Below are 12,903 nucleotides of genomic sequence, written 5' to 3' on the forward strand. Positions count from 1 at the left end.
AGGATGAGACACTCATGAAAGAGCCATTAAGGACGTAAATCTTGAGTGCAGGCAACAGGTGTGAATGCACCTCTAATTACAAATGGGTATAAAGAACTGCTGAACTTTGGTAGGTGCCAAAAGTCCTAAATAATATAAGCAACAGCAAAGAGGCAAACCAATGTTCTAAGAACAAAAGTGTATTCTTACTTTATTTTATTATTTTTAAAAATTTTAATTCCAGTGTAGTTAACATACGGTGTTATGTTTCAGGTGTACAATGTGGTGATCAACAATTCTATACAATACTCAGTGCTCATCATGAGAAGTGTAAAAGTGTATTCTTTTGAAAGCAACATGATTTTTGGAGTCAAAAGACTTGGATTCAAGACACAGCTCTTGCATTTACATTGTCTTTGTGGTCTTAACATTTCATTTTCTTAGGTTATAGAATGGAGCTAGTACCTCTATTTTGGGGGTTGTGGTGAGGATTAAGGAAGTGAATATGTGTCAAATCACTTTGTAAACTGCAGTGACAAAAAGCCAATTACCAATGCAAAAATATCTACGCCTTCAAATAGGTGATAGTCATGCTGTGGTGACTAAATTGTACATAATCTTGACCTACCCCAAGGCATGAAAACCTCAAGTAAACCACCCTAGTACAGAGGAACTTGGATAGTCTACACTACGTGAAGTGACCCACTTCCATCATTATGACTCAGGGAATGCCCTGGTGAGAATGTGAGCAGGAGGTGCAATGGGGGCTTGCGCCCTGGCAGTGTGGCTAGGCCAGGAGGCCTCCTTTTCTTTGTCTGGTCTATGATGACCTTCCATTTCACCTCTAAGCTTGGGCTCATGCCTTTCCCTCTGTTTGCATTGCTCTCTTCTTCCTGTCTACCCTGCTTCCCTAAACCCCTTCCCCACCACCTGGAAATTCTATTCCTACCTCAAGTCTTTAGGAGGCTCACAGCCTTTAGTATCTGAAGTTGCCTTTTTCCCCCTCAAAAGAGAACTCACTGTCTGGTCTTCTCTCCCATTCCCTGATCAGTTATAGCACTAACATTGAGTATTTCCAAGGTGGGGCTTGGTAGAGGCCCTTCCATCTAGCCTGTATTTTTGCACCCAGACACATGCCAGACTCTCACCTGGGGTGGCCCGAGATGGTTTTTCTAAGTGGGACAACCTGCAACACTTGCATTCTGACTTGGAATTTAGTCTGGATGGTTCCATAGAAGGCCATAGTCACACCCTTCCCTCTTGCCTGCTTACTTTGTTCATTTGCTTGTTGGCCTCCCTTACTTTAGATCCAGGGCCAGTATGTGTAATTCAGTGCTGTACAAATAGTATGCGCTCTGGTAAAATCATTAAAATAGTTATTTATTTACCTGACCCTTCACAGAGGATTATTTGAGTGATTATTGGATTACATAAAATAAAACAAAAGCATGCCTTGTGTTTCCAAGAGACATACATCCAGTTGCTATATTATACTATTTCGATGAATTAGTGTTCACAGAGTGAAGATACAGCACTACTTCTTTTTTAGGAAAAATGAACAGCCTATTTGGCATGTTTTGTGAACTAAGGCCACGCCTAGGATTCTGCTTGATCTGTGATTCCTCTAAGTCTGGGGCCTTCTCTTATTCTGTTCCCTCTGCCTGGATGGCTCTCTCCTCCACCCCCTCCCCACCCCTTTCCTCTTCTACTTCTAATTCCATCTCGGCTTTCAGATCTTGCCTTAGAGACCATTTTCTGTGGGAATAATTCCCTGAATCCTATAGGCACAGTCTGTACCTCCCAATAGCAATCTTTCTGTTGGCATTTATCATACCATAATGTACATGCTTTGTCTGTTTCTCCCTTCAATCCGTTAGCACCATGAGGCAGATACTGCTATTTCTACAATGCTATTTCTACAATGCCTACCTAGCACAGTGCCTGATATATAGTAGGTGCTTTGTAAATATTCGTTGCATGAATGAGTTAATAAATAGGTAAAGGAATCCCTTTTATTTATTTATTTATTTTTTATTTTTATTTTTATTTTTTTTTGCGAGAGAGAGAATGAGAGAGCACGAGAGGGAGGAGGCTCAGAGGGAGAAGCAGACTCCCTGCTGAGCAGGGAGCCCGATGTGGGACTTGATCCCGGGACTCCAGGATCATGACCTTAACCAACTGAGCCACCCAGGCGCCCAAGGAATCCCTTTTAGAGCCCAGAACAATTTTCGAATCAGAGTATATCACAGTAAATCTTAGAATTGCTTAGAATGCTCTCGCCTCTAGCTAAATGACTCTCTTACCTTTACTGATTTCTGTTCTATTTCATAGGTATATTAACTGGGATATAGGTTGGGCTGCTTGTAACAGAAAGCCAAATTTATAACACTTGAAACAAGAAGGAATTCTCTTTCTCTCTTGCAAAACAGTCCAGAGATAGGCAGTCCAGGACTGGTCTGGTAACTTTGTTCTATGAGACAATAGAGCCAGGCTTTTTCTGTTTTGTTGCTCCCCGATCCTAGGATGATGCCCTTGTCCACAGGGTTCCCTGTCATAACAACATCCTGGGAGGTCCACTTTTGTCCTGGAATTCTTGGATTCTACACCCACAGTGAATTTAATCTCTTTTCAGTACCTGGAACTGGTTCTAGGGCCTTCTGTACCCTCTTGGGGCAGCTTGAGTCTGGTGTAGATTTATAGAACTAATCCAATTGAGGAATTTCTCACCGCTTGCCCAATCCCCACTTTCCCTGCAAGTCTTTTCAGGTGGGGAAGACCAAAAACTGAGCAGAAGTTAGGCATGTATGCCAAGAACGCCAGCTGGTCTTCATGCTAAGGTCATGCAGCCTTCAACCAAGGGTGGTGTGGTTTCCTGTGGCACAGGATGTGCTAATTTCATAGGATGGCATCCTGGCAAGTTACAGGAGAGAAATTGCTTTGAATAATTTAAAATAAATGACCTATTTGGCTATAAGGTAAAAGTATATTACTTATTTTGTTATAAGGTTGCCATGTAACTTATAATTGCTCTGTCATTTCTTTACAGTGCCTTTATGTTATTTTGGAGCAGTCATTATCTTCTATGATTAAGGTTCAAGATGAAGGCCAGCCTATCAGTTCTGCCTCCTACAGCACACGTGTGCATGTGGGCACACGCACACACACGCACGCACATTGTCTTTGAAGGAAAAGGAGTGAGGGCTATATGCAGATTTCTAGAGCAGTAGCTATTTGCCTATCTAGAAGATCCTGAATAAACCAAGGTAATGACTCCACCCCATCTCCTGCCCCAAATTAAACACATTTCCATCCTATAAACCTTACTTCATGTCTTAGACAAAATAGGATCAGTATGGGTTAGCATGAGTTGATTCTGCCAGTGTAACAGGCAAATAACAAGAACCAAAGATCTGTCTAAATTTATTCCTGGCAAAGGCAATATATGAGATATTTTCTGGTTTTTAAAAAGACATTAGATAAGGGCGCCTGGGTGGCTCAGTTGGTTGAGCGACTGCCTTTGGCTCAGGTCATGATCCTGGAGTCCCGGGATCGAGTCCCACATCGGGCTCCCTGTTCAGCAGGGAGTCTGCTTCTCCCTCTGACCCTCCCCCTCTCATGTGCTCTCTCTCTCTCTCAAATAAATAAATAAAATATTTTTAAAAAATACAAAATATTTAAAAAAAAAGACATTAGATAATTGATGTGCAATCCACAATCAGCTCTCCAAAGTAGTAAAATTCACTTTTCTTTGTGTTCTTGCGTGTTTCTGTGGGAGTAGTTCCCTGTTTGCAGCATACTGGTTAATTATTGTTAAAGTGATACTTCCGTTATATATGTTTTTCTTTCCTTTCCACCTTCTCAAAAGTTCTCCTTTAAGGCAGAAACTTTCCATTCTTGGTTTCATCCAAAAGACAAATATTTCTGGGAAAACACTGCATTTAAGCTATTCAGCAATTCTAGTGTTATGTAACTGACCACACTAAGACTTTCAATTAACTTTGGTTACATTTTATTGAAGAGTGTCACAGAATAGAATGACCAGTGATAATTTAGAAAAAAAAATTTATATGTTTTTAAACAGGGAAAATCCTGTTCAAATATGTGTAGTGTCTTGTGATAATGACAGGAGATAAATTGCTTGTCATTTGAAGCATTCTAAAGTCCATTGACTGTATTCCAAGACTGACTTGAGTGTATTTGAGAATTTTTAATCACAGTGAGCTTTCCTTCAGCATTAGTTTCCATAACCCAAGCTCTCCTTGTTCCTCTTTCCCTCTTGCTTTTGTCTCTGGTTATTTTTGTTTGGTGTTCCGTTGTGGGTGCATCTTGAGACTGTGTAGACTCTGCTTCTCTTCCACTCAGGAGGAATCATGGGAATTCATGGTCTTGAACAACTTCCCGTATACATAGTAACTTGCAACTACTTGCGTCTAGTGTTTATCTTTCCTTCCTATCACTCTTCAATATCTTTTTCTTTCTCCCCAGAACTGAGCTGATATTTCTTCCTGAAAGCGGAGAGTCCTTTATTATTTATTTCTCTTTATTTCCATGTCCCCTTGTCAATCCTAGTCTTAAAACCTTGCTTTCCCCTCTCATTTACTTGCAACATGCTGCCTGTCATTAAGTTGTGACATTTATTTTTCCAAAATGTCACCCCAATTCCTTTATTTAGTTCAAAATTCTTGTCTCAGCCTAGGTGTTAATTGTTTGGCATGTATATACTTTATTGTATTGTTTCCTGTCAGATCGCTCTGTCTCTATGCTGTCCCCCTCTGACCAACCTATGGACAAGTATTATAATCATCTTGTTCACCGTCTGTTTTATCATTTCGATTTCCTTTTAAGAAAAATGTCAGAATCTCTGCCATCCAGCTATTTTATCTGACTATATGAGCCTCTTCTCCAACCAAATACCATCCTCTGACCTGCCATCTCTCCCGCTGAAAGTCTGTCTTTTCTTCCTCCGAGTCCATGTTTCTCTTTTTCCTCAAAAGTCATGGTCAACACAATCTCAATAAAGACTGTAATGACCTGCAAGTCCTTTAGGATTGTGTGCCTCCTGATGGAGGTGGTCATGTCTTCTCAGTGACACATTGCTCTTTTGGCCCTGTTGTCTTAATCTGGACTTGCTGATCTGTGGCTTTATGAAGTCGTTTTCCAGTTTCTCCCCTGATGTCCTTTCCTTGCTTTTAGAGTACAAACAACCTTAAGATAGAGACAACATCTAAGATTTATTTGTATCACTCAACAATTACAAAGCACTTACTGAATTTACAGCATGGCTTTATGTGTCTGTACCTATCAATCGATCATAGTTATTTACTGAGCATCTCCCATGTGCTACGCACTGTGGGAGGTGCTAGAGAACCATGAAGAGAAAAAAAATAAATTGCCTCTGCCCTCATAGAGTTTGGGGGAAACAGACATTTACCAAATAATCATACAATGAAATGTAAAATTATGACTGTGGTGGAGTTACAAAGAGAAGATCATGGTGCCAGGAGAGCACAAATAGGGGGATTGAACCCAGTTGGGAGAGGAGAAGAGGGAGGGGTGTCCCAAGAAGGAGAATCACAGGTGGAAAGGCTCTGCAGTGGACAGGGGCCAGATGTAGTGAAGACATTGCAAAAAGACCGGGGTTGCTGGAGCTCAGAGAATGTATGTAGAATTGAGCGAAAGGAGCCTGGAGAGGTAGGCAGGGGCCAACCTGGGCAAGGCCCTGTGGGATATGAAAAGGATTTAGGTTTTTATCATTAGCAATGGTGAGCCATTGGAGGGATTTAAGAATAGGAGGGGATGCTATGGTGATTTGAAAATACCACTCTGGTCACTGTATGGAGGTGGAATGAGGTGGGCAAGAATACCAGGCACAGTATCTTTCTGTGCTTTGTAGCAACTCCGTAAATGTTGCTCATTGACTGAACAGTTTGTGGGGCTTACAGTTCTTTCTGGGTTCACTGCAACATGAATTTTTGGCTTCAAGCTGAAAAATCTTGAGTTACTTGACATATGTGTCTGAGTTTTAATATAGGCAGTCTCCCTTAGCTTTTGCAAATTGTTGATCTGACCAAAACAACAACAGACAACACTCATTGAGAATTTACCTTGGTGCTGGATACTGTGCTAAAGGCTTGATGTGTATTATCTCATTTAATTCTCAGTGTGGGCCAGTGAGGAAGGTGTTTGTATTCCTATTTTGTGTGGGTTTAGGGATATGAAAGATCTTGCTTCAGAGAGGAGTGAGGGATCTAGGACTCACATCTAGGTATTTCTGACTGGAGCCATCACTCTTAGTCACGATGTTCTAGCACTTCTGGTTCATTTGAGCTTTCGGTACCACTTCAGTACCATTATAATAGAAAAAGGTTGTTCCTTTAGCCTAAAACAAGAGATGATTTGGCTAATTGCCCTTCTCCCAGCTCCACCCAGAATCTTGGTCAAAGCCCTTCATGGCATCAGGTCACCCATCCTCCACTTTGGAGAAGGTTTTATTATAAATCACACAGACCTGGCATCATGTCTGAGATGACTGTTGGATGTTTTGATCTTTTCAACCATCTGAATAAATCTCTGTCCTTTTTTCTTTTACAGAAATCTATAATTAGATGAGGTAATAATGCTTTTTAGCCCAAGTTACAAATAGTATTCCAATAACTAACTTCTTCCTCAGGCAAGTATCATCAGCATCAATTAAGAGTAAATGCCAGCGATCGGTAAACTATTAGTTGAAAAATATTAGCCATCATGGCCAAAGGAGTCCTTTGCCTTTGGCCTACCATCTGTCCAGTGCTGTTTGTTTATGTTTCTACTGTCTTCATTTTCTACCCGCTGTGGCAGGCTCTTCTTTAGCTCTAATAGGTCCATCTAAAATTGGCTTGTAATTTGCTTGCCTAAATAAGAGAACCTAATAACAGAGCATTGAGAATTTTTAATTTGTAGTATCTATGATAATTAGTAAAAGCACTTTGGGCCCTCAGAAAATGGAAGCAAGTCATCTTTGACCAAGCATGACTGGTTCTTTACCCTTTGCAAAGCAAGGTCGAAAGTTCAAGCAAAGAGGAGGTGAATGGGGGCAATCCCAGTTAGCAGACCTGGGAGCAACCATAGTGGGATGCCCAGCTAATCGTGGGAGGCTGAATATGGAAAGTTCATTGAGGAACCACCCAGCCTGCAAGACTGAAGACTAGGAAGAAGTGTTTCATAGGGAGGTTGAAAGGATTCAGTCATTCGCAGTTTGACGATACATTGATATTGTTGGAGGAAAGAGGTTAAGAATTAGCAGATTTATTTGCTTACGTCCTCCACCAAAAAGTTTTAGGGAATTACAAATTGCTGAAGATACAGTTTATAAATAAAATATTGCAAAAGGGCCATTGTTAATTTCACTCAAAGCGAGAAAGGTTTTCAAACTCATCTGTTTAGGTAAGGGCTATGGGCAAGTAGAGGCGATATGCACTCAGCGCTGCTAAGTGTGGAAGGAGAATCCTGACCTCTTGCTTTTTAGTTTTTTTCACATATTTGTTGTTGCTGTTATTCTTACTGCTCTCTTAGGACTGTTTTCCTCTAAAGTTTTGACTGGGCCTAAGACCTTACAGTCCAGCATTGAGTTTGAGGACAAAACCAAGGCCTTCCCGTATCTTACCATCTCACGCTAATGTTGCCATTTTCCAGACAAGTTTCTAAGTACTTATTTCCAAGCACAATGTCTGTTATACTTGCACTGTCCTTATTTTTCTGTCATGCAGAAATTATTTATTTATTAATAATTTATTATCCAAGTAAACAACCAAACATGCAAAGAACATGCTGGGAAAGAATGTGGGGGGTAGGGAGGGAAGGAGATACATTTTTATTCAAGGCCTCTTATATTCCAAGAACTCGATTTGGTGCTTTATATAATAGTTTATTTAACACTCCTGATAAGCTTGAAGGGGAACAGATGAGGACACTCAGGCTGTGAGAAGTGAAGGTCAGTCCCTTGGTTGGAAAGCTTCTAGAACTGAGATTCAAACTCTGGCTTTCAGATGCCAGATGTCCCCTCACTCACCCGGCACATAATTACTCCATGTCATGCTGCCTACATAAGTACACTCTATCATAGTTTTTGTATTTTTCACTTTTTCTTGCATCCGGAGAGGTAGAATAAAATCTAGGGAGAGAGGCCAGTGAATAGATAAATGAATGGAGGGAATATATAAACTACATATTTCCACTTGTAGGTAGATTCTCTTAAAGAATCAGCTGCTTATGTCTGCTCTTAACCAGCTATCTCTTTATTGGCTCTGGTGAAACTGTAAAGTAAGAAAGTTTTTCCCTTCAATTTGGGGTTCTTCCATATATCTGTCCTCTTTCCTGTGAAATCCTAGGATCCTTGTATTGCTACCGACTTATCAGTGACCACCAAATATGGCAATATGAAACAATCCCTAGCAATATCCTATGTTTTAAGGATTGATCTTTGCTTCCCTCCCGACATCAAATTTTTAAGTGCGCAGCACATAATGTTAGCTATAAGCACAATGCTGTCCAGTAGTTCTCCAGAACTTTTTCATCTTGAATCACTGAAACTTTATATATACTGAACAGCAGCTCCCTATTTTGCCCTTCCCCCAGCCCCTGACAACCACCACTCTACATTCTTTCTTTCTTTTTTAAGATTTTATTTATTTATTTGTCAGAGAGAGAGAGAGCGTGCACAAGCAGGGGGAACTGCAAGCAGAAGAAGAAGCAGGCTCCCCACTGCACAGGACTCTGGGATCATGACCTGAGCCAAAGGCAGACACTTAACCGACCACCCAGGCACCCCATGTACTTTCTGCTTCCATGAGTTGGACTACTTTAGATACCTCACATAAGTGAAGCAGTGTTTGTCCTTCTGTGACTGGCTTCTTTCACTTAGCATTATGCTCTCGAGGTCCATCCATATAGTAGGCATATTACAGGATTTCCTTCTTTTTAAAAGATGAATAAAATTCCGTAGTAGGTGTGTCCATATCACATTTCCTTTATTTTTTCATCCATTGATGGACAGTTAGGTTGCTTCCACATCTCGGCTATTATGAATAGTGCTGCAATTTGATCACGGAAATGCAAATACCTCTTCCAGATCTTTAGTTCAGTTGTTTTGGATGAATACGCAGAGGTGGGATTGCTGGATCATGAGGTAGTTCTATTTCTAGTTTATCAAGGAAACTCAGAACTCTTTTCCATAATGGCTGAGCCAATTTATATTCCTACCACGAGTATACAAGGTTTCCCTCCCCTCCACATCTTAGCTAACGTTTTTTTCTTTGTTTATTTGAATAATGGCCATCCTTACAGGTGTGAGGTGATATCTTATTGTGGTTTTGATTTCCAACTCCCTGATGAGTAGGGATGCTTTAAGTTAAGCATCTTTTCATGTACCTGTTGGCCATTTGTATCTCTTCTTTGGAGAAATGTTTATTCATTCTGTGCCCCTTTTTAAATTGGGCTATTTTATTTGTTTGTTTTGCATATCTTTCTGTTGAGTTGTAGAAATTCCTTATATGTTATAGATATTAACTCCTTATCTGATATGTCGTTTGCAGATATTTTCTCCCATTTGGTATGTTGCCTTTTAACTCTGTTGATTGTTTCCTTTGCTGTGTAGAAGCTTTTTAGCTTGATCTAGTCTTGCTCATCTGTTTTCGCTTGTGGTGTCATAGCCATGAACTCATTGCCATGACCAGTGTCATGAAGCTTTTCCCCTATGTATTCTAGGAATTTGGTGGATATCCAATTTTCCCAGTACCATTTGTTGAAGAGACCGTCCCTTTCCCATTGTGTGTTCTTGGCACCCTTGTCAAAGAGCAGTTGACTATATATGTTTGGGTTTATTTCTGGGTTATTAGGTTCCTTTGTTTTATTATTTGTCTGTCATTATGCCAGTTCCATGCTGTTTTAATTACTGTAGCTTAGTAATATGTTTTGAAATCAGAAACTGGGACACTTCCAACTTTGTTCTTTTTCAAGATTGCTTTGGCTTTTCAGTATCCTTTGTGGTTCCATATGAATTTTAGGATTTTTTTTCTATTTCTGTAAAAAATGCTATTGTGATTTTGTTAGGAATTGCATTGAATCTGTAGATTGCTTGGGGTAAGCATGGATATTTTAACAATATTAAGCCTTCAAGTCCATGAACACCAGGTGTCTTTCCATTTACTTGTGTCCACAAGTAAATTGTTAGAACTAATAAGTGAATTTATTAAAGTTGCAGGATGCAAAATCAACATATAAAAATCAATTGCATTTCTACACACTAACAATGAACAATCCAAAAATGAAATTAAGAAATCAGTCCTATTTACAATAGCATCAAAAAGAATAAAAACTTAGGAATAAGCTAAACCAAGGAGATGAAAGACTTGTACACTGAAAATTACAAAAATTGCTGATCTCCTTTTAACAAAACTTGACCTGTCCTCTTAGGACCATGCTAGGTCATGGGCAAGGTAATCTGGTAAATAAATTCAAACTTAATTATAAATGGCTTACTGGTTTATCCTTCCCACATATTGGCCAGGAGTATTTTAACCCAAAGGTATGTGTAATAAGGTAATACTGTCTGAGCTGCCTACAGGTGAAATATTTTTAAATGAATATTTTAAAAATTGTAAAATGCAATGCTTGATTGCACTACCTAGTATAACCAGACCTTTTTTTTTTTTTTTTTTTTTTGTGGCTCAGCACTGAACAAAATCACATGCACATTATCAGGTATAAATACAAACAGTTATTCTTGGAAAACCTCTCTGAAATTATAATGTAATTTAGTAAGAAGACATGATTTCAGATTTCCCCACATTGCATACATACACAACTTTTCAGTGAGTCTGGGAAAATACAGTTTGGGAGAAGTGCAATGATACGGGAATGGAACTTTTTTTGATCTCTTACCATGTGATAATTTGCATACATTTTTCATTTAATCCTTCTTTAAACTTAATAGATAGATGTTTTTCCCATTTTACAGATGAGGAAACTAAGGCTCAGAGAGGTAGCATCCAAGTTCACTCTTTTTTTTTTTTAAAGATTTATTTATTTGAGAGAGAGAGAGTGTGAGAGAGAGAGCAAGAGAGAGCGAGCAGGGGGTTGGGGAGAGGAGAGAGAGAATCCCAAGCAGACTCCGAGTTGAGCATGAGCCCGACGTGGGGCTCGATCCCAAGTCCCTGAGGCCACTACCAGAGTGGAAACCAAGAGTTAGAGGCCCAACCAACTGGGCTGCCCAGGCACCCCACCCCTAAGTTCACTCTTAATTTAAGTGTGGATTTGAAGCTGGATCCATTTGCCTTGAAACCTGTGTTCCCTTTATATGCCAGGTGGCCCGCCAGGGAACTGGTGGAGTAGAAAAGAGGGTGATGAGATCTGAAACCTGAGCGGGGCCTTGTGAGTTATAAGCTGCTCTGTCTGGGAAGGCTTCCTGCGAGGGGCGGGGCTGAGAAACTGCTTGATACCCCTGAAGTGAAAAATTTTCAGTCATCTCGAAATGGACAGCCCCAAATTGGGTTAAAGTAGTGGTGAAGTTAATCTTATGGGTTGCTTAACTGTCCTCAGGTGCATTTTGTGATCTTTGAGATCCCCAAATAGGTAGGTCCTCTAGGGGTGAGCCAGGGGACCTGGGGATGGCTTAAGGAGGAGGGGGGTAGGGCCTCCACATGATTTTCCTCTAGACGCTGCGCACACTCTGTCCTGGTGATCACAGGAGGATCTAGTCTATGTGCTTTTACTTTTTTTAAGTTATAGAAACAACCACTTGGGTTTTATAAAAAGAGCATGCACTCTCTCCACAGTTACTGAGCTGAGTAGGTTCTGGTTATCTGAGAGAAACTTGGCTGAGTGACTTCAAGATGTTCTCAAGTGTCCAAAATCCTTTTGTTTCTCCTTGATGTGTCCTCGCTGTCATTTATTCTGCTCTCCTGGGAACATCAGTACACATGATTCTCCAGCTTTTCAGCTCATGATGTATTTATACAGAACCAAATCCTAGCCTTACGCCTTAGCATGGCAATTAGTGAGAGGGCTTTAAAAACAAATTTAAAGGTGATTGAATCCAGTTAGGGGGAATAGTATTACAGACATGAACTCTAAGGTTTCTTGTAATTGGTGTGGCATTCTGTCATGTGCCAAAGTTTGAATACATTATCATCTGGTATCGTGCTGTTGATTTATTAAAATTGGATCCAAAAGATGTTATCTTTTTGTCCTGGTAGCAGATCTTTCTGTTATGACAAAACTGCCTCCAGCAATCTCCTCATGAAGGGCTCTTTCCTTGCTGTTGTGATTCCGCTGTGTCCCTTCCGTAGGAAAGCTCAACCCATGGCTGTCTCACAAAGACTCACAGAACCTCCCGGGCCACTGATGGCTGGCTTTCCACGCTGTCAGTCTCAGCAAAACCCTTTCCTGCTTCGTCTCCTTCCCACCCACAGTGGCCAGTTACTATGGATGAGCCTTATCATAATGGGTGGTGGAAGAAAGTCCAGAGCAATTTCCTGTTGGCAGCATGCTGATGCAGCACCGGGTACAGCCCCTGGGCATGGGTTTTGGAATATCCTCCGACCATTTCTTTTTTGTCCTAATGAAAAACTTCCCGGCTTGGAGTACTGCTCCTGTCTTCGGGGCAGCTCTGATTTAATCTAAATTCAGGAGGTAACAAAAGTTTTCCTGACCCTCTCCTCCCATCCTTTTGGCACTGCCCCCTCCCCCTTTATCTCTTAGCGAAGGAAGAGGACACACACTTGGATTCCCCCCCACACCCCCGCCCCCACCCCCCGACCGCACCCGGTCCCTTTTTGGCAGTTTGGTGACCATCCAGGAAACCCGAGCACCTTGAAAGGGTTGTTTCCCGATCGCCTTCGGAGCTGCTGAAACTATTGCATGCTCACTTGATGCATGGGATTCCAGAAA

The 12,903-nt window shown here is 40.8% G+C and overlaps 1 protein-coding gene across 2 annotated transcripts in view; it reads left to right on the forward strand.

The window, feature by feature from the left end:
• RGL1 (ral guanine nucleotide dissociation stimulator like 1) overlaps positions 1–12,903 on the forward strand; it is a 158,664-nt gene that overhangs the window by 22,319 nt on the left and 123,442 nt on the right. The window lies entirely within an intron of this gene.

Source organism: Neomonachus schauinslandi, chromosome 6 (assembly GCF_002201575.2).
Source record: "Neomonachus schauinslandi chromosome 6, ASM220157v2, whole genome shotgun sequence".
Classification (NCBI taxonomy): Eukaryota; Metazoa; Chordata; class Mammalia; order Carnivora; family Phocidae; genus Neomonachus; species Neomonachus schauinslandi.